This window comes from Cavia porcellus, unplaced genomic scaffold (assembly GCF_034190915.1).
Source record: "Cavia porcellus strain 051 isolate PalLab524CR breed Dunkin Hartley unplaced genomic scaffold, mCavPor4.1 scaffold_1, whole genome shotgun sequence".
NCBI classification, from domain to species: domain Eukaryota; kingdom Metazoa; phylum Chordata; class Mammalia; order Rodentia; family Caviidae; genus Cavia; species Cavia porcellus.
This window is the reverse complement of record NW_026947484.1, coordinates 184,736,327-184,759,695: the sequence shown is the minus strand read 5'-3', so window position 1 is coordinate 184,759,695 and position 23,369 is coordinate 184,736,327. Positions and strand designations below refer to the sequence as shown.

The following is a 23,369-nucleotide window of genomic DNA, read 5'->3' as shown; positions in this document are numbered from 1 at the left end:
GCAAGTGATATCTATCTATTTTCTGATATCTTCTTTAATCTCCTTTTTCAGAATAATGCAATTATATATATATATATATATATATATATATATATATATCTTTTTCAAACTTTGATAATTGATTCTTAAGTATTTCAATATTTTTGGCTGCTTTTGTGAAAGGTTTAGGTACCCTACTTTATCTTTCAGTGAGTTTGTTTGTGTACAAGAATGCTATTGATTTTTGAGTGCTAACTATAATGTATCCAGCTCAGTTGCTGAATTTGCTTATTAACTCTAGTAATCTTTTGGTGTAGTTTTTGGAAATTGTATGTAGAATATCAAGTCATCTGCAAATAACGATAATTTAATTCTTCCTTTCTTATCGTTATTCCTTTTATTTCTCTCTCTCCTAACTGCTCTACTAACATTTCCAGAACTATAGTGAATAGGACTGGTGGAAGAAGACATCCTTTTCTTGTTCTTGATTTTAGAGTGAAATTTTAAAGGTTTTGCCCATTTAATATTATGTTAGCTGTTAGTGTTCAGGCTTTGCCAGATTGAGGTCAAAACAATCTATTCTGATTTTCTGTAGTTTGTATCATTAATTACTTTGGACTTAAAACTTTTACTGGTTCCATTTAAATGATCATGTTATTTTTGTCTTTGGCTCTGTTTTTATGGTGTGTTACGTATATTGATTTGGGTGTGTTGAACCTTTCTTGGATGAGTCCAAAATGGTTATATAAGATTTGCTACATGCTGTTTGTGAGTATTTTATTGAGGATTTTGCATGTATGTTCAGGAAGAAGACTGACCTTTAGTTCTCTTTCTTGGTTTGCTCTTTCTATGGTTTTGGTAGTAGAGTAATGCTTCCATCCAAGAATGAGTCATAGAGAATTGCTTCCCTTCCAATTTCATTAAAATGTTTGAGGAGAATTGGAATTAAATCTTTTCTAAATTTATTGTAGAATTTCATTTTGAACTGATCAATACCTGTTATCTGTTGGTGAGTTTTTAAATATGCTTTTCAATTTCAGTAACTGATATTGGGTTATGCACAATTTTTATATCTTGATTCAGCTTTGATAATTCATATGTTTCTAGTATCCTGTCCATTTCATCTGTGTTTTTCATGCTATGTGAATAAAGATTTTCAAAGCATGTATTGGCAGGCAGTTTTCTGAATTTCCTCAGGATCTGAAATGGTTTCATTTTTTTTTTATTCCTCACTGAATGAATTTGTAATTTTTCTTTCCTTTCTTGATAAGGTTGGCTAGGGATTTACCTTTTTTTATTTTTTCAAAGACCAACTCTTCAATCATTATGTGTATTGTTTTGTAATTCTCATTTGCATTAATTTCTGCTCTGATATTTTTGTTTTTTCCTTTGATGGGCTTGACTTGGTCTTGTTTTTCTATAAACTTGAAGCGCAGCACTAGGCTGTTTATTTGTGCTCATTCTGTTTTCCTGATGTAAGAAATTCCTACTATAAATTTTGCGCATAGAATTTCTTTCCTTGCATCTCACCAGTTCTGGTGGTATTGATTGTAGGTATTGTTTAGCATAGTCTTTTAATTTATCTGTGACCCATTTGTTTTTCAGGAGGAAGTTGTTTAATTTGCATATGTTTATGGAGTTTTGGTGGCTTATTCATTGATTTCCATGTTCACTAAATTATGACCAGATAATATGTGTGGGACAATTTCAGTTCCTTTGCATTTAGTTAAGCATGTTCTTTGGGATAATATATATTCTATTATTCAGAAAATTCCTTGAGCAGCTGAGAAAAATGTGTATTATGCTGTTAGGTGGAACACTCTGTAAATATCTAATTAAATGCATTTGTTCACGTTTGATTTAGTTTTGCTATTTGTTTGTTGACTCATTGTCTACTTGATCTATATTTTGTGACAATGGAGTATTAAATCCCTACATTACAACTGTGTTACTCCTTATTTTATATTTCATATCTACTTATATGTGTCTTAAATACTTGTGGGATTCCATATTGTGATTCCAATAATTAAAAATTATTCAAATATTATCTCTTCCTCTTAAAGTTTCCTCTAACAAGTATGTAGTGACTTTTTTCATCTCTTTTGAAAATTCTTGGTTTAAAGTTCCCACTGTCTACAAATACAGTAGCTCTGCCTACTGTTTCCTGGGTTTGCATTGCATGAGTATTATTTTCAATCTTTGGCTTTCATTCTATGAATTTCTTTTTGAGTTAAATGCATTTCTTATATATGCAGCACATTATTGGATCTTGTTTCTTGATCCATTGTTCCAATTTATTTCTTTTGGTGAATTGAGGCCATTTACAGTGATGGTTATAACTGGTATATATTGGCTTATATTTGTCATGTTATTTTCCTCTTCTTGGTTCCCTGATTTCCTCCCATGTTTAATTGACTGTCCTATCAGTTTCTGTGTAATGCTGTCCTTAAAATTGTGGTCATTATCTCTATCTATGTTATCTTTTGATATTCTTTCTAGAATTGGTTCAGTAGACACCAATGTCTTCTGTTGTTCTTTGTCATATAAGTGTCTTATTTCTCCATTGATTTCAAAAGATAGTTTTTCAGTCTATTACAATCTGGATTAGAAGTTGTTTACTTTTAGAGCTTGAAGTATTTTACTCCAAATTCTTCTTGACTAGTGGGATTGTGTTGTGAAGTCAGCTGTGTTCTTAATGGTTGACTAATGATTTTAATTTCCTTTATTGGTGACCTGCTTTTTTTTTTTTTTTTTTTTTTTTTTTTTTTTTTTTTACTTTAACAGCTTTTAATACTATGTTTATGTGCTGAATTTTTGGAACTTTAATTATTGTACTTCTGTATATAGATTTATTTTGGTTATAGCTGGTTATAGCTGTTTGTAGTTTTGTTGACTTCTGCCTTTTCCTTGATATTGATGGGCCTTATATTGCTTTTTTCTTACATTACGTTGGAGCTGTTGAACTGTTATTTAATGGTTCCCTATTGCTTCTAAAGGATCTTTCCTTTCATGATCACTAGCCAAAATCCTGTCTTCAAGGTCTAAAAGTCTCTCTTCAGTTTCATTCTAGTGGTTTTGTCAGCTTTCAATGTGATTTTTAATTTTCTGGATATCTGTTTCATACATTTTATTTATTTTTTTATATTATTCTTTTGAGATTTCCCTCATTTTCTTTTTCTCCTTAGATTTTTCATAAATATATTCTGTAGTTATGCTGTGCAATTCCTTCATTATTTTTGTCATTTCTTTTTTAACCTGAGAGTTTATTTCTGACCTAATTGCCTTTGTAGCCTCATGGATTTTTTCTTTACTTTGTTTGGTGTCTCTTCACAAGGTTTTGGTGTGTGTCTTTCATATTCTTCGAAATCGCTCCTGTTCTCGTTCTAGATGGTTTGGAGGTCTGAGATTCCACTTTGTTTCTTTTCTATTGACATTTTGATCACTTGGTTCATATATTGGCTTTTCAATCTCACTAGTTTTGCATCCCTGTCATGTGCATTTTAGGCAGGGTCCTACTGTGTGGCTTGTGTTTGACCAGTTACCGTAGTGTAGGTGTCGTGTCAGTCTCATGAATTCCTCTTGTGGGCTCAGTTGGTTAAGTCCTGGATTCTTCCTACGCTGACTAGCCTTGAGAGTATTGATGGAACCAACTTTTAGCTCATATTGTTACTGTTGCTCCAGACTTTTCAGACCACCAGACTCACCTGTTCATGTTGTGTGTACCAGATAGGGCCTAGTGTGCTGGGAGAGCTCTCTACCTAGATTTAATTTTAATCATGTCCCTCAGTCATTAAAATTACACCTTCTGTCTACCCCTCATTTCAGTTGCCATTTTAATAGACTAATTTTTAGTGAAGTTTTATGTTCAAAGATATTTTCCTTGAGTTTTTGTTTTGTAGTGCATTATGTAAAAGTCACAAATTTTTATCTTGATAATGTATACTAAAAGTTTCATATATTATTTCCACAGATGTTTGATTTTGTCTTTTAAGCTTTAGGATTTTCATCAATAATTTCAGTGTTAAGAGAGACAGTTCCTCTTTACCTTTTTTGATTTGCTTTCTTCTCTCCCTTATTTGTGATAAATAAGATTTCTAAAACCATAGTGAATAATTGTGATAAAAATAGGCATTCTTGTGTTATTCAATAGTCATAGAAAAATTCTTTCCTACACTTGTTTGATATTTTCATTTGTTCTTTGTTTTTATTACATATTCATGTGCTGTTCTTGTATTTTGTGTGCTCCTCTTATTCTGTTATTGGTTCAAATGTATCAAATTTATAATCCCTTTACTATCCATGAACAATTATCTCAATAAGGTGATATTTAATAGATTTTATAATGAATAAAAAACAATAAAATGTTTTTCTGAGCTTTAACATGAAGTTATCATCAGAACAGCAACATTTCTAGATATATTTTGTTAATGAATACTGAATTTAAAAGAAAATAAATATCAAAATAAAATATAATGTCTCATAAAATTTTAAGAACAATTCTCATGTTGACCAGAAATATGAGAAGAAATAGAAACACAAAGAACCAAAGCATCACAGTTTGCCAGTCTAACTTGTTTTCCTTGATGTAACCGTCTGTAACACATGTCTTGAAAGAATATAAGCCTTAGGATTATTATGTGTGAACGAGTGCAGAAGTACTATTTAACTATTAGAATGAATAAAATTAACTAATGTGAAATTAATAATAATTAGGTTATGTGAGGTTGATAATGAAGTTATGTGAATTTAATTATGATAGCTATGATAACCATTATAGTAGCTAAACAAAAACCTAACTAACATACTGTATTTAGCCCTTGGAAGAAATGGTCCCATCAATATTTTCTAAACATGATGCCTGAGATTAGTTACAAAGATCATGTAATATTTATATATTGACTAAAAAGAAAAGTCAATTAATTAATTAATTATTGAGAATTCATGAGTAAAGTTGAAATTGTTTATCAGTCTTATCTTTAGTTTTCCTCTACACTATTGCTGATATCACACCAACACAGTTAATGCTTATCTTTACTATAGATTGTAAGTATCTATGACATTATGCTTAAAACAGGATTATTAAAAACAAGCTTGCTTGTATCCAGAATTAGTAAACTTTTCACAACATATAAATAAATGCATGAAATATGACCAAGCTATGTTATAAGAAAATTACTTCTTTTGGTTGTATGACAACCAATACATAAAATAAATTTTGAAAATCAAAGGCCAGCCCCATACACAAATACTTACTGATAAATGTACAAGGCTATGTTTACCAATTTATACAAAATAAAGAAATATAAAATTCCATAATCTTTTACATGCCTATTTTGAGCATAATATCATGTGTATATGAATAGTTCTTATTTCCTATAAAATTATTTTCTAATTATTTGTCAGTATAGTTAAACAGCTTGTCATTTATATGTCTTTTGTTAAATGTTCTTTTTTAAAGATGACTAATTTACCTCACTTTGAAAGGTGACAAAAAAGGGAAAAAGTGTGGTTGGGCATTATAGTAAGGGAGTAATAATCATCTTCCTTTAAATTAAAATCTTCACTGCTGGAATGTTATATTGAAATACATAGTGCAGCATCAAACATAGTGGGTTGACAGAATAAATATTAAAATACTCTCGGTGTCTTCCTGAGTCCATACACTGTCAAGCTCTTTCGCTTTCATCCCAGGGAATAAAATGACTATTACTTATGTTCAAAACTAAACAGTGCTCAGTCAAATATATTTGTCACTACGTTCTAATATGCAATTATATCATTTATGAAACTCATGTGACCAGTTTTATCATAATGCAACTGCACTCTCAAATACGTAGCTCAACTTAAAAATTATTTTACACAGCATCATAATCTTCATATTTATTGTCAACATTAATAGAATTAGTTTATTTTCCATTATATCAGAGGAATTGAGGAATTGAGGACAAGTTTTGAAGGTTAAATTGTTTAGCCTTTTACACTTAGCTCTGATTGTTCAAAAAAATCACTTAATTATTCCACAAATACTGGAATTATGTAAAAATCAGTTACTCTTCAGTTAGGTATTAACCTGTAGCACAGAATTATGGACGTTTTCAAAGGTGTGTTTTATTTCATAATATAAGTTGATAGTAATATTGGAAATTTATATAAAATTTTTAAAGAAAAAAATATCAATTGGAACTCAGAATACTATTTTGAGTTAATAAGATTAACTTTATATTAAAAATATACATTTTCCAAAAAATAAAAACTATTTCTCTAAAAGAAATTCTACAATGAGGAGCTTTTTCTCATGTGTAGTAACAATCAGCAAAGATGTCTGGGTTCTTTGACCTTTCTTTGACATTTTCACTGTGATAAAGTACCAGAGTCAAAGGAGGTGAAATAGGATGTGAGATCAATTTGAAGGTAGAGATCTGTATAAATTACAATCCCCTATTCTATAATTACATCACATGTTTACAAGTGCACATTTTTAGGAGCTATCAATTCTCAATTTAGGCTTTACCTCCTACATTTTCTATGTGGAAGATATTTTCCTCTTTTAATGTTTATCTTTCCCTTGAGTAAAACTTAGAGCTGTAAATATGAAATATAGTTGTTAAAGAATTTCTGCTTTTGTTGGCATGTTGATCACAACTGTATAACTAAGTCACTGCCAAGTTTTACTGTGATGTATAAAGATTTTTCACATGTGATTAAAATCACAGAGGAACTATAACAAAGGCATTTCTTACCTTCAACATTTATATCTCCTGAGAGAAGCACTTAATAGTTCTAACCCCTTCTATGGAAAAAAATGCAGGCCAATACATGTCTATCTTTTTTCTGCTATAAAATTCTGTAAACACTCCCCAGTATGACTAATTGTCTGTATTGATTATATTATTTGCAAGATATATTCAACTTTATTTAATTTATTTTCTCTGTGTATGTGTTTATAACACTATCGATATCACAGAGTGAAAGAATAGTAATTGAAAACTGAGTGTCATGAAATACAAAAATACCTGAGAGATTATTATAGAACAATTTTTATGTAAGAACAAAAGTATTATTCTTTAATAGGCAATGTAAGATTACAATGATGTTTTGAAATTGTATACAATATTAGATTTTGTCATTTTCTTTAATGTCAAAAACACCACTATAAACCATTGTAATACAGTAAAAAATGTTAGTAACCACGTATTTATTTAACACAGTTCCTTCATCCTATGTTTTCATAGTGCTAAAATGTCATTTCCTTATTATATACATAGGTATATATGAATGTTTCAAATAATGTTCAAGATTTTCGAATGCAAGTCACTAAAGAAAATTGTACTTAACTCCAATCTCACAGTTTACATTGTATTGTAAAAATAGACATCTAGAAATTAATGTGTCTCCTCCTACTAATTCTTCAGCTACTTTAAACTGTTTTTCCTCATGAACTTTTTTTTTTCCCCCTCAGAGGGCCAGAAGTTATCCAAACATATTTCTTCAGTAACATGGACAGTGCAGGACAGATGTTAGAGAGTCAAAAAATGTTACTTGTGAAAAAACAAATTGACGACAGACATATGCTTTCATGTATTATCTTTTCACTTTGTTGTTTCCTATTTCATGCAGAAGCTTAGTAGTTTAGGACACTATCACTTTTCTACTGTTGGTTTTGTTACTTAAACATTTGGTGGCATACCTTAAAAATTCAATTCATAGAAAAAATCATTAAGGTCTATATGTTGTTCTAGATGTTTGTGTGATCACACATTACATTATTTGATTTCTGCGTATTTTGTAGGATAAAAAATGTGTATCCTTCTTTGGCACTTAATTTTCCACTACTATTTGTTGAAGAAACTAGACTTTTTTGGATATCCATGATAACCTCATTGAAGCTCATCTGAATCAGTATAAATCATTAGGATCCCTCTGTGTAACTCTTTTCAAGTGCCATTAGACTCAAGTGCTATCCCAGGCAGATACCAAATTCATTGGCTAATCAAATTATTTTCACAAATTGATATAGTATTCAAATATAACAAACACATATATAAATTAGTGATAATAAATAAATAAATAGAGATAATATATATAAAAGAATGAGATAATATAATCTCTAATTGTTATTTTCAAGAATAAAAATAAATAAGTAAATAAAATTTAAATTATTTAAATGAATTTAATAAATTTATTTAATAATAAATTTATTTAATAATAAATTTATTAATGACTAACTTAAGTAAAATGATTTTTAAATTTCTAAATAAGATAATTTTTATTTAAAGAAAAAAATAAATACCTCTAATTATTTGAATTGCCCATAGACTACTTATATCTAATACAGTGTAAATACTGTATAACAGTTGCTAGCCTGTATCGCTTAGGAATAATAACAAGAAAAAAATCTGTGCATTTTTAGGTTAGGTATTTTTTTATGGAATATTTTTATCTGCTCTTGATTGATTTGTGAAGTCAAATGAAGCTAATGAAACAATAAGAGACTTAATATCCAAGAATGTAGCTCTTCTGATGAAATAATATTCATATTAGATAAAAATATTTAATTGCAAGAAAATAATGAAAATCACTTAAAAGGCAATTATTTTTAAATAAGAAATATAAAGGTGTGATTCAATAAATCAATAACAGTCATGATCAATGGGCTGACAATTATGTAGCTGTAAAACAATGATTACCAATAAGAAAGAATTCCGGATATGTAAATAAAACTAATTCATTTTAAATTGGAATTAAAATGTTTTTAAAAAAATAATCCAAAAGTTATATACTGACTACAAAAATAAAGGTTTGCACTAAAGTTTTACTCTAAAATAAGGTAGATGTATAAAAATGTACAGCATTGCTAGAGATTAAAATGACGTTTTATAAAGATAAAAAATCAGAACACAAAGAAAATACTACAATATTTTTATTTGCACCATAAAATCTAGTACCATTAGAAGTATAAGGATAATTATAAGAATTTATAATAACAGTTGGGTTCATTAATTTTCTAAACAGATAATGGAACAAAAATAAATACATAGAAACATTGAAATACAGAATAATTTAACTACTTATATGCATTTTTAAACAGAAAACTATATGACAATTAAATTATTTTTATTAAAAGTGAAAAATTACATCAAATGGGAAATATGTAAGATATATTACATTTTCAACATGGGGGACTTAGCTCACTGGCATAAGTGCCTGCCATGCAAGCAGGCGGTCGTGAGTTTGATTCCTGGTACCGATAAAAAGGAAAAAGACAAAAAAAAATTAAACTTTTAAAATAATTTATATTATGGATTTAGAACAGTGGCATTGCTAGATATAAAATCTAAAAGAGACATGAAAATTCAAAACAATTTGCAACTAGGCCAAACACATCAATGCAATCCAGAGTCAAAAAGTACTGAAAAGAGAAAATGGGAGAAAGTGGAAGACACAAAAATTAAAATCTGTGCAGCACTGTTAAAAAGGAGACCAGGATGAAATTTTTTCTATCATCTAAAATTACAAAATATTTGCACAAATAATATGAACTAGAAAAGGCAGAGAACACAAACACAAGAAAATGGACAGGAATAAGAAAATTAAGAATGAAAAATACAACTAATAAAATTTGATAAAAAATTAACAAAGTCGAAAAATAATTGTTGAAAACATTAATAAAATTTCACAGATTTTCAACAAAATGATGAATACAGAAAAATATATTGTTTAGTTTTACCCTTTGTTTTTCCTCTACTTATTTTAGAATCTTCTAATAGTTTAAATCTTCATTGCATTTGAACTCAATTTTTGTATATGGTGTGAGAAAAGAATCTGATTTCATTCTTCTGCATGTAAAGAGTATTTAGTTTTTATTGGAATGTCTATCATTTCCCTGTTTTTGTTTTTGGAAACATTATCAGTATTGAATTGGCCATGATTGAATCGATTAATTTGTGGGCTCTTTTCTGTCCTATTGGCTTATATGAATATTTGTCTACCATTACCAACACGTTTTCATAACTGTACATGTGTAATACGGTTCAGACTCAGGTGATGAAATGTCTCCATTTTTGGTCTTTTTGTCCAAGAATGGCTTGGCTATTGGGTTTTTTTTTTTTTACTTGTTGTCTGTATGTGATTCCTTAACCATATGACTGAGCAATCTTTCTTGGAGTATATAACTAAATACTTTGATATCATCAGTGCCTTGAGGAGACATTTGTGCTTCCATGTTAATTACAGCATTTTCACAGTACAAGCTTATGGGAGCAACAGGAGGGGCCATTAGTGAAAGGATGGATGAAACCAATATAGTATTTATACAAAGTGCAATACCCCAGTATCAGAAAAGATATTTAAAACATAGATGAACCTTAAGGACACGTTAAATGACGTAAGTCAACTGTATAACAACACATACTTCATGATCTCGCTTTTATGTGAAATCTAAAATAATTGAACTCATAGAGGCAATACAGTACTGATAATTAAAGAATGACATGTGAGAGAAACAAATAGATGTGGATCAAAATGTGCAGTTGTAGCTAAAAAGGGAAAGCATCTGGTTTTCAAATGTGTTGCACAGCATTCTGACTACAGCTGACAATCTCTCTTACAAAAAGAGGGATTTCAAACATTCTTCTAAAATGATATGACATGTAATAAAAATCATGTGATATTAAACTTTAGTTTTTACTTTATTTAATATTATGGTCTCAATGTTCATCCATTTTCTACAAATATTTCTAATGCATTCTTTATGGCAGAGAATTATTCTATTGTATATAATTAGTGCATTTTCTTTATCCATTCATCTGTTGATGAGCATATAATCTATCATTTAATACATAAATATATAATAAAGAACAGGACAAAGAGGAGAAAAATTATTTTGTTTAGCACACACAACATAGCTAAAAGTATACTTTGACAATTTTCATATGTGTTTTATATGTTTTTGGCCCTTTAGTCTTTTTTAAAAATTCATATGCATGATAAGAAACTTTATATGGTCTAATATAAAATAGAAATGAATTTGATGCTGGCAAAATGAGATGAGGTAAAGACAAGGGGAGAAAAAAAGAATGGGTTTTGTAAGCATACCAACTCCTTACAGTAAACATAGTCATCATGCACTGCATACATGTACTAATAAAGTTTTAAAAAGAAAAAAGCAAAAATATCTAAGATGATCAATAAGGTAATTTATCGCTTTATAATTTTATCCATTATTTGTACGCTGTAAAATTTAAGAATTATATTTTATTTGCAAATGAGAACATTTTAAAAAGTAGTATTTCAGGTTGTACACACATATATGTACTCACGTGCACATGTTTGTTTGAATGTGTTAGAAATTTACTGAACGTTTTTTACATTCTGCAGATATTCATTAAAAATTCACTACTCACTAATGTCTTTTGATGAGACCCTTTATTTAAGCATATTTTGTAGTTATTAATCCACATTGAAGACTCCATTACTTGCATGTGTAAATGTTGCATAACTATTGTTTTAAAAGTAGGGTTACTGTTGGAACAAAATGCCTTGAATTTATAAGCCCTAAAATTAAAATTTTTGATTTCTCTATATGAAAATTGAATTTTCTTATAAAAATAATGTATTTATTGTATAAAATGCTACTAGAAAATACTTGAAATTAGAGACATGATTAGGAGGAATGAACTAAGATCAAGTTTGTATTGCTATTAGAAATGTGGATTCAGTGTTTATTTCATAATCAGAAGCATTAATTATATCTCAACACTGGTTTATTATTTAGAGAATTTTGTAAGGAAAGATGATATTCTACAGCAAGAAAAAAGTGGAGATCCTGAGTATATCAATGACAATACACAAAAAAAGGAAAACTATAAATTCATTTTGGAAGCAGAGCCAAACTTGGCAATGGGGACTTCGCAAGATTTTTATTTTACAAGGTCTATGGTAAGCACCAAATTTAAATTTTGATGAATTTTAATAATATGTAATGAGAAAGTGATATATGCTAGTTTATCAATTGTGTCTTGTTTGATCGTTGTTCATGAAGATCTCACTAAAACATTCTTTCTTTTTTTTTTTTTTTTTGTCTTTTTGAGACACAATTTCACTATGTAGTTCAGGCTGGCCTTGAACTCACTTTTTTCCCCAAGTTGACCTAGAACTTGCAGCAATCCTTCCACCTCTGTGCTGGAACAGCAAGTGCCACCATGTCCAGTCTCTTTCACTATTTTTAAACCATGAATTAAATCTTAAAAGAGTCAAATCCCCTTAATAATTCTGTTTTGTTGATTTGGAAGGTGATTTTATTGACCACATACTATAAAAAAAAATTTAATATAGTGCATCTATTTTCATGGAAACACAACAGAATTTGTGTTATGATTCCAATTCATTTATGCAACTATTTGGAGTGGAAAATATTTGTAATATCTTGCCTGTAAATATTGTTGTTTATATTAATGAATAGTAGGTGTGTATATAATAATTAATCTATAATATATTTCCAAATCTGTAGAATTTATCCATTACTAATAAAAGGCAACTGATTTCTGTTTTCAGTCATTTTTTATTAATATACTTACATTTCCTAAAATAAAGGAAATACATTATTTCTCTCCACTCATCTAAGCACTAGTTAAACTTTGTCTTGTTAGATGACTTTATATTACACAAAGAAAAAAATAAAAGTTAGCACATAACTATTCTATATTTTTTATATTCCTGAATCTGATATTGTTTATTGTTATTCTATACACACTATTAATTACCAAAATACTACAGTTGGTAATGAAATATATAAATGTTCTTTCTACATATCTTAATACTAAGTCATTAGAAAGGCTCATACACAACCCCACTTCCTTTTACATGAGTAACAATAATAAGCTGGTTTGAAAGCTCATGTTATCATGTTTATTGAGCGATATACTATAGGGCTTTCTTAAAAGGGGGCACATTTTTTGATGTTTATTTTTAACTATTTTCTTTTTTGGTACCAGCAATCGAATTCAGGGCCTGGCACATGCCAGGCAGGCACTGTGCCGCTGAGCTAGTTCAGTGTTTAAGTACTTGTCTGGTAAACATGAGGTTGTATATTTGATTCTTGGTACCAAAATCAAAGAAACAAACTCCAGTTTAGAGTTCCAGTCCGTTATCAGAAACAACAAATATATAAAGAAAAGTTGCCAATTTAAAATACTGTTAAAATTATACATGAAACATATATACTTATTAAAATTTCTGAAAGAACTGAGTATGACTAAAGAGAAAGCTATCACTGAAAAGGAACAAGAAACAACATTTAAATGCAAAATGAAGAATCAAATACAAAATTTCTTTAAAGTAGGGACACTTTTTAAAGCAGGGGCAAAATTCAACATTATTTTAGTACTATAAGCATATACAAGCAATCTTTTGAGTGCTTACAAAAATTTTATGTTAAAATAACATCAACAGGAAAACAACTGGTATTATTTGCCACTCTTGGCTCTCAGTTGTAATACTGTCACTTAATCCCCACCGCGATTCAATATGCTGTCATCATTTAACTGAGTCTTGGAGAGGTTAAGTGATTGAGCACATATGTATTGTGTAATACCACAGTCTGAATCTGAATTTAAGTTTCAGGTCACTGATATGTAGACTATGGTTTTGAAACACTACAGGTTTTGGGGAAAATATTCTTTAACACCTGGGTCTAAGTTAAGTGACCAATAAAAATTTTTTAAAAAGGTTTATTTGGCTCACAATTTCCAGGAGTTTCAATCCATAGTCCAAGGTGAAAGCACAATAGAAAAGAGCATTCCTCAGGATTTCACTGACCTCATGGACATTGGGAAGCGGAGATAGAAAGGAGGTGCGACAAAGAAAAAGAACGCGTTCTTTCTAGTTCTGTCCGCAGGCACCTGACTATTCTGACCAGGGCCCACCTTCTAACAGCACACTTGGTTTGAACTAGTGGATAAGTTAATCCAGTGACGAATCTAACATCTCCATGATCCAATCACCGGCATAAGTCCTGCCTCCGAACACACAACCCTGGAGGGTCACTTCAGATATAAACCATACTACACTTCCAGGTCATTTTCCACATACTTCTATTTACTTACATACAAGTAGCTATAGTCGTTAAGATTACATAAAGTGATATTATATAGGTAAAGCTTCTCCAATTTTGCTAAAGCAGGATGACAATTCAATGGATGGTTGCTTACCTCCATTACTCAGAAAGGAAATTCTCCTACAACTTCTGATAAGTTAGTCTTGTCAGTGAATATGGCCTTCTGCTTCATGGTTTGATGAGTTATATTAGGGAAGCTCTGCTGTGTTGTACAAGTAGAGAAATTGTATATATGCATTAGAAGTCATGTAAGAGAGATGAAGAGAATACAAAATATATTAAAGTCAAAACAGGATGGAAGAATTCCAGGTGTGTCAATTTCCTTTAATGTGACAAAAAAGTCAGAAAAGCATCATAGAGGAGGGTTAACTATGGGTTATGCCTTCAGAGATTTCAGGCAGTGGTGACTTCACTGCTTTTAGTTCTGTAGTGAGGAAATATATCATGATAGATAGGCATGAAAAGAAAAAGACCATGAAGTAACACTAATTATAAAAAACATTAGAAAAAGTATATTTATAAAAACAAGGGTAAAACCATTTAGTTATGTAGCCAAGATATTAAAAAATAAGCTCTAATTAACTGGATGACTTGAAGAACACTTTCAATTTTTTGATATTCCTACCTTTTCCATTAATAAATTTACATTATCATGTTTTCTAAGGATTTGTCAGAATAACAAAAACAACTGATGTAACTAGTTTCATATGATCCCCAAAATGGTGAGAAAATATATATTGTATAACACCACTAGGAAACTCTGCTTCATGAATAATTTCTGGAGGTGTTAATAACAGGCAAATTATTTTCACATTGTTGAATTTATCAATGAGACGCTATACAACATCATATTAATAACAATAAAATCATAAGAGGATATTACATATATATTTTATATATTTTACTATGTAAAATGATGAGCAAATTTTATTTGACTCTCTCATAATGCCTGTGTCAACCCCTGGGAATTATAAAATGAGCATTAAGCAGGTAATTTCTGACAAAAATAAGTTTCAGATCACCAGATACCTTGCTGTTTTTCTAGTATCTTTGAAGACTGACACCAAAGATCTGACATATGTTAAATTTTAAGTATCAGCATGTTGTCTATCACTGTATTTACGTGCTACTTGAATTTACCTTTATGCATTCAAATGATAATGCAATACAACTTCTCTCAAAATATACTGAAATCATTACGTGTTAAGTTTGTATTGGGAAGACTAAAAAATTGTCCTATTTTGCTACAGATATAGAGAACTACATTTTTTATTTTAAATATTTGATTTTTAAGATACACATTTTAGGGCTGGGCATTTAGCTCAGCAGCGTAAGCAGCTACCTGGCAAGAGTGAGGTTGTGAGTTCAATTCCCGGTGCCAAAACAAAACAAAACAAAAAACATTTTAATCATATTTTTCTCATTTTCAAATAAATGATTTTTGCCTAGTTTTATTTCTTTCCTCAAGTGCAAGTTATGCATTTGAAGGCATTAGAGACAACATTAGTTATCAGAGTATTGTATTATAAGAAATACATATAAATTTCCCACAATAAAATGTCTTAGTCCCTTTCATTATCACTTGGACAAAATACCTGACACCTATAGTTTAGAGAAGTTTACTTTGGTTCATCTTTCAGTCCATGCATATTTTGTTGACTCCACACAGAAAGATCATGTTGAAAGTAGTGGGTGGAGGAAATAATTCACTTCATGGGGGCCAGGAAGTATCTAGTAAGGTAAGAGCTGGGCACAGAAATACAACTTTCAAGGTCAGCCCCACTCCCATTGACCAGGTCCTCCAGCCATGCCTTCCTTCCCAAGTGCAAGTCAGCTATAAGCTTCTATAATCAAAAAACCTTCCAAAAGCCCCTCCTGTGAGACCAGGAGACTTTTGAGGAACACCTGCATATAAACCATAACATCCCCCTGCTAGATCCCAAAGACACTGCACATCACTTTATGCAAGTAACTTTTGCTCCATCTCTATGACTTGCCTCACTGCTAACAATTTCAGCAGTTTTGAAAAGTCCATGGTCCCTTCTGAAACTTGAGAAAACTACTAGCTGTAAAAATTTAAAAGAATATTCAGCACTGCTGCAAAGCAAAGATATAGGATATTCTCGTCCAAAAGGGAGGAATAGAAAGATACAAATCAATGAGAGCAAAGCAAGACCGAAACCCTGCAGAGCAAACGTAAATCTTGTAGTTCTTTGCCTGCACCTAGAGTAAGTCCTGGCAGTTAGAACCCTAAAGGGCTTAGTGGCGCTACCCCTATGGAATTTCCAGTGCTGCAGCTCTTACAGCTTCTTCCTCGGGCTGACTTTGCTAGGTCCTTGCAGCTTACTGTGGACATTTTACTTCCCTAGCTTCTCCACGTTCTGGGGTCTCCACTGCACCTTTGGGTTAGCTCTCACTGCTCCACGTCTGCCCTCTCAGGGGTGCACTGTCTGACCTCCCGGTCTTCTTCTGAAATCCTGGTGGAGGCCTCTTGTACATCACAGCTCTCATTTTCTGCATGACTCTAAAAGCAAAAAAGCAATGATATGTTGATGATGCCAGGTTTTGCTGCCAACTCAGGGCCCCTTTTATTGTAACTCTGGAAGTCTCTGAGGTCATGCATTATGGTTGAACATTATGAACCCTGTCCCTGGTAAGAATTTCCTAGAAGAATTAGGGCTGGCAATTTAGCTCAGCTGCATAAGTGCCTGCCTTATAAGCAGGCAATCGTGAGTTCAATTCCTGGTACAGATAAAAAGGAAAAAGGCAAAAAAAAAAAAAAAAAAAAAAAAAAACAAAGAGAGAGAGAGAGAATTTCCTAGAAGGAAGTTCTGGATTATGATGCCTTGTGGTTCTTTTTCCAATTATCTCATTTCCAGTTTTGGGGCCTTTTTTTCTTCTTATGTCCTCAAAATATTGTTCTATTGTCTTTTATAAAACAAGGGACTTGGCTTCTTTTTAATGTTAAGCTTTTAAGCAATCCTGCATTCAGCTGCTCCAAATCTACAGGCCCAAACTTACAAAACCTCCTTTTCTGGTGAAAGTAAAAGCTTTAAAAATCACCTAACTTTTTAATTTGCTCTTGTTTTTCACTGTGTAGCTAGTTTAAAGTCCCCAGTTACAACCATGTCACAGCCTAAACTTTGGGCTGCCTTGAAATTTCCTCAATCACATTAATTATTCTTCCATCCTTAATCAGAGTCTCTTGAAAAGTCTCACACTGTAGGTAGCCCACTATTGCTTTAAATACCCAGAAATTCTCAGGTGTTGGCCTCCTAAATTTTGAGTAGTCTACCATGGCCAGATATCAATAAATTTTTTCAAGTGTAAATTTTATATTATAATGAAGCTAAACTTTTTGCTCGATTAATGTATTTCTCTCATTATTAACTCTTTGCTTGAACATATTGCCAAATATATAAGCACATTCAAATTAACTTAGGGAAACAAATGAAAGGCATAAGAGATCTCTCTTAGAATCCTAGGAAAGAAATATAGCTGATCCTGAGACTGAAACCAGGAAATTAAATAGAAGGAACTCAGGTCTTGTATTAATATGCAGCTATACAAATGTTTATCTCTGTATTTCAATGAGTATGTATTTTTGGTCACTATTTGGATAAGTGGCTGATCTATTCTTCATAAATTAATGGAGAAATATCTTAGGATCCCCACTTCTGACTTTAAATGCTTTCCCTATTCACATACCCATCATAGACTGACTTGAATCTCTTAAGTCTAAATTTCTAATTGATATAATTTGGTGCCCTGGGATAAATAGAACATGTTGGATTTTGTATGTGTACCTCATTGGGTACTATAGTTTGTCCTATCCTTTCAATGATCAATAATAAAATAGTGTATGTTAGGATTACTGTTGTATTTATTAAAAGAGGGCAGAGAAATGAATAGCAGAAAAATATTATTTTCATTTCACTAACTTATATTTTTATCATTGTTAATTTAAATCTAAAAATTATATATAATTTTTACATCTTTAATTTGAAGTCTTTCAAATTTATTTTTCTGGAAGATATTATACAAAAACTTAAATTATTTAATGAATAAATAGTTATTTGAAACCAGAAATAAATAATATCCATAACAATAAAAACAAAATGACAATGACATTAACATGGATTATATATTATTTTCTTAGAACCAGCCACTGTTATAAATATATTGTGTTTTAATTATAATTTGTAGGGACTGGAGATTTAGCTCTGTGGCATAAGCGCCTGCCTGGAAAGCAGACAGTCATGAGTTTGATCCTTGGTACCGATAAAAAAAGGAAAAAGACAAAAAAAATTATAATTTGTATAATCAGTGCTCAATAAATCATGAGTATTCAGTTTAATGTGTTAATATAATAATGTTTCATTTACTTTTTTTTCTAAATTTAAACAGAGGTAATAGTTTTTTTAAAAAATGTGTCCTATTCAAAGCCTGTGTTTTCTATCATTGTTTGTTTTGCTTTTAGTGCCATGTAAATGAACTGTTATTTATGAGTCATAATGTCTTAATTGAAATTCTTTTTATTAAATAATTTGGGAACCGGTTTTTTACAACACTAACAGAAAGAATAAACTAGTAGCATTTGGTTGGTAGAATAACGTGCATGAATAACAACTGAATTCATTATCTGATGGAAATCAAATAAATATGTGAAACTCTTGCCTATATATATTTTGTGCTGCATTCTTTTATAAAGAAAATGTATCCAAGATCATTCATTCTGGTTTTTACAGTCAAAAGCAAATAGTTTTCTACAGGAAAATGAAATGATAACAACAAAAAATATTAAGTTTTTAAAAATTGCTAAAGCAATCTAAAGAAAATAAATATTAATTCCTCCTTCCAGAACCAATGAATTACCGAACATCTAGCAATGTTTTAGGAAACAAAAAGCAAACTTCAAAAACAGGAACACTACTATTCTTGTTATAACACATGTGTAAAACAATGATATATCTCTGTGAATATGCATCCTTATAGCTAAGGAATTAAGCTGTGAGATAGATAAGTAGCTGGTTTCCATGAATACTGGAAATTTGTGAATATCCTTTCCCAGACTATCAAAATTAGTCAGTTCTTATGGAACCAGAAATAATACAGGAACCAGGGCAAGTTTGTTACATATATTATAAGATGAAAAGATAGAAATAATAGAATCTACTAACGAACTATTCTGATGTATTCCCTTATTTCTCCTATGTTAGGATTTACTTGGTACACCAGTGTCTAAGGATTAAAAGTATAAATACTAAACACACAAGTTTGCACTCAATTGTACCTAATTGGAGAGGTTGTAAACTTTTCTTTAAATTAAAATGCTTGGTACATTTTAAGTAAAACTAATGATCACATTGATCATCATGACTTTGTACCTGTACATGATATGAATTGATTTTACCCTTTCTACTATCCAATTTTCCAATTCTCTTCCTCTCCTTATTTACAAAAGCTTTGTTTCCATTTTTCCCTATTTTCTCATCCTCTCCCCCCACCAGCACACTTCCACATCCTTTCTGAATATTTTCTTTCTAATTCACAATATCTATTATACATTTTGGTCCTTATTTACACTTTCCTTCTCACAGCAGAAAGACCGTGTGGTATTTGCACACATATGTCCAATTCATTTCATTTTAGAATATAGTCTCAGGGTGAATCCTTTTAGCCAGAATTGTCTCAAGTTTCTTATTTGTGATAGATTAGTACTCCATTGTGTAAAAATATCACATCTTTGTCTGGTCATTGGTTAATGGGCTTTTGGGCTGTTTCCAATACTTAGCTATTATTACTTGTGCTGCTTTAAACCTGAGTATGCATAATATCTCTGTAGTATGCTGCTTTTAATTCTTTTGGAAAGATAACAAGAAGGGAAATACGTGGGTTGAGTAGGAATTTTAATTCTAGGTTTTGAAGAATTTTAAACTGATTTCCACAATGGTTTCATCAGTCTGCTCTCCTGCCAAAATGGAGGATTCCTTTTCCCCTGCAACCCCTCCAACATTTGTCATTGATTGATTTCTTGATATTAATCATTTTTCTGGGGTGAAATGGAATCTTACTGTTGTTTTAATTTGCATTTCTCTTATGATTAATGATGTTGAATATTTTTTCATAGGAATCAATCTAACAAAGAAAATAAAAGACCTCTATGCTGAAAACTACAGTACTGTGCAAAGAAGTTTGAAGAGGATATCAGAAAATGGAAACATATTCTTTGCTCTTGGGTAGGATGAACAAATATAGTGAAAATAGCAATATTTGCAAAATTATTATACAGACTTACTGGACTCACAATAAAAATTCCAGCAGCATATCTCATAAAATTAGATAAAAACAACCCTAAAATTCACTTGAAAACCAAAGAGAGATACAGAATAGCAAAGGCATTTCTAGGAAACAAAGGCAAAGCAGAGGTCATCACAATCCCTGATTTGAAATTACATTACAAAGCTACTGTGAAAAAAACCAGCATGGCCCTGGCAAAAGAAAACTGATGTTTAAAGGGGCATAATGGAAGATGCCGAAATAACTCCAGACATATTTAGCCACGTTATCTTTAACCAAGGTGACAAAGACTGTCACTGGAGGAAAGATGTCTTAATCTCTTTAACATAAAAAAAAAAAAATGTAAAACATAACATCCTTAAGAAATCATGCTGGAAAAGCTGGTTTTCCACATGCTGAAAATTAAAACTAGACCCATGCTTTTCACTATTCACTAACTAAATTTTTCTACTCACTATTTTGCATCATTAGAACAATATTTATTTTAGGATCAAGTACTAAAGAACATGAAATAATGATATTTCATCAAAACATGTTGCATCTCTAATGTTGTTACAAAGATTTGATGACAAAAATTCCATATTTGAATCACGTACTTCAGGTTAAGGAAAGATAAGTATTTTTGTGGAAGACTACATAGTCATTTTGTAGTGTTACATGAGACCTGAAGAAATTGCAAGTGAGAAAACTAGAGACCTAGAAAAGCCAACTGGTTTTGAAAACTGGGTTGATGGAAGATGCCTAAATAGAATACAGTACCATTAGTGGTCTTATAAGCAGGATTCTATTTCTCAAGACATGTCAAAAGTCCAGATCCACGGGTCTGTGGATTTTTGCTGTAAAAATCTGTATATTTTTTTTCTGAGATACCTAGAAATGTTTACCTAAAGAGATGCTAATTCAAACTTCATAACATCCCAAACACATATTGAAGTTTTGTCACTACTTGCATCATTTTTATATAGATGGCCCTCTTTAAAAGTTGAGAGTCCAGAGAAAATAGGAAAGCAATTATTAAAATTCTTTTGCAAGATATGTTTGTTGTCCAACTGTGGAAGAAAATTTGTTAAAACCCAAATTATTTGCTTTAAAAGTAGAGAAAGAGAAGCGTAATTGTTCCAAAGACTGATGATACTTAAGTAGTTCCTGATGCTTTCAGTCACTTAGGATTCTTTTGGGGTGTGTGTGTGTGTGTGTGTGTGTGTGTGTGTGTGTGTGTTTGTCTGTGTCTGTGTGTGTGTGTGTGTTTTGTATCATGCTCCTTTAAGTTTTCCATTGTCAAATAGTATCTTATAAATAATGATACCAAATTGGAAAAGGGTAGCATTTTTAACATTTTTGAATATGTTCTCTGAAAAGATATAATAATTTATAAAGATGGCTATCAATTCAAGCCACTGAAACTTGATTTTTACCTTCTACAATTTATGATAGTTTCTCTTGTTTAAATGATTCAAAAAGTTTCCATCCTAGGCTTAATTTCGGGCCTTCTGTATGATGAAATAAAATTTTGTCATGTGTAATGTAAATAACTTATAATAAATCATGAATAAAAATACTGTGGAAAAGTTTCAGGTGAGTACTGAATAAAGGACTCAGTATTCTTATAAGACTGACTTCTTTAAGAAAAAAAAAATAACTAAATCTTTAGGTTCTGAATCTATTTAAAAGTTAAATTTACCGCTCTCAAAAATTACCATATATGCTAACTTTTCCAAATACAAAAAGAAATAATTATCATGGTTATACACTGGAGTTTCATAGTGTCTGCTGCTAATAATTTCAGAGTGTACAACAAAAGACAAATGAATAAAGTTTAAGCAAATAATACAGTTTATCTTTGAAAGGAACTTAAAACTTATATGGACATTACCAATGTTTTTTGTTGGTTAAACAAAAATATCTGACTATTCAAAGAAAGATTAGTACAACACATTTGCAAATCTAATGCTATAACTAGAATAGAATCTTTGAGATAATTTCAATAGGAATCATTTGCAAAATATTTCTCTAAATCTTCTTGATATCTTCCCTTAAACTGCCAATTAATAAAAATGTTAACTGTCCAGAGCATCTCATTTTTCTCTCGATTAGTTTTGAATTTTAGAAAACGTGTCCTTAAATTTAACTATTAACTGCATCCGTGATTCCTCTCCACTTCTAACTTGGGCTTTTTAAAAATTTTATGTATGAATGCATGTATTTATTTATTTGCTGAACACCATTATAAATTCTGCTTTAAATGAATATAATATCAGACAAAAATTAGAAAAAATGGAATTTAATATCCGAAGTTGCCTGCAGGTTCACATCTGGAAATGATACTGATATTGCTATTTAGATATCTATATATAAGTGCATAATTGTGGTACATTTATATAAATACGTTTAAATAAAAGTTTATCAGTTTAATCAATTATGCATGTTTTTAAAATTATCTACCAGTCTCCATATCTGATATATTTTTTTTTCACCTATGAAGGTGCTTCAGAATCTTATTTGACCTTAGCTTGATTATATTCTAGGACCAACAGGAAGATGCACCAGACATTATATCACACTGGAAAAGAGCAACGTATCACTTGAAGATCTTCCTTTTATGGAGCTGATTGTCAGCTTTAATTTTGAAGGGAACACATGAGTCACCTGGTGAAACAAATTAAAACAGCTACTGTCTATTTCCGTGTCCCTGTGTGTTATCACCTAATTTAAAACCATGCATAGGTAGTTTTCTATGGTTTCCATTTTGGCAAAATACAGAGGCATTTTTAGATATACACATTTTTGTATTTTCATAGTTCTAATTCGACTTTCATTATTTGCTCATATGGTGGAGGCAGAGTGTAATTCTGCTCTCTTTATCACAGACTTTTCATACCATTTGAGTAAGTTCTATCATCATGAAGCTATATCACGCAAAATTACAGCTATGTGTATGAAATTATTTGATTCAAAACTGATTTTCTTTATGTTTTCT

At 30.7% G+C, this 23,369-nt stretch overlaps 1 protein-coding gene across 1 annotated transcript in view; it reads left to right on the top strand.

The window, feature by feature from the left end:
- Positions 1-23,061, top strand: part of Cylc2 (cylicin 2) — a 33,896-nt gene extending 10,835 nt beyond the window's left edge. The window contains exons 5-7 of the mRNA XM_063239735.1: positions 11,753-11,916; positions 20,223-20,331; positions 22,918-23,061. The gene's annotated coding sequence lies outside the window, so the exon portion shown is untranslated. The remainder of the gene's footprint in view (positions 1-11,752; positions 11,917-20,222; positions 20,332-22,917) is intronic.
- Positions 23,062-23,369: the final 308 nt, after the last annotated feature.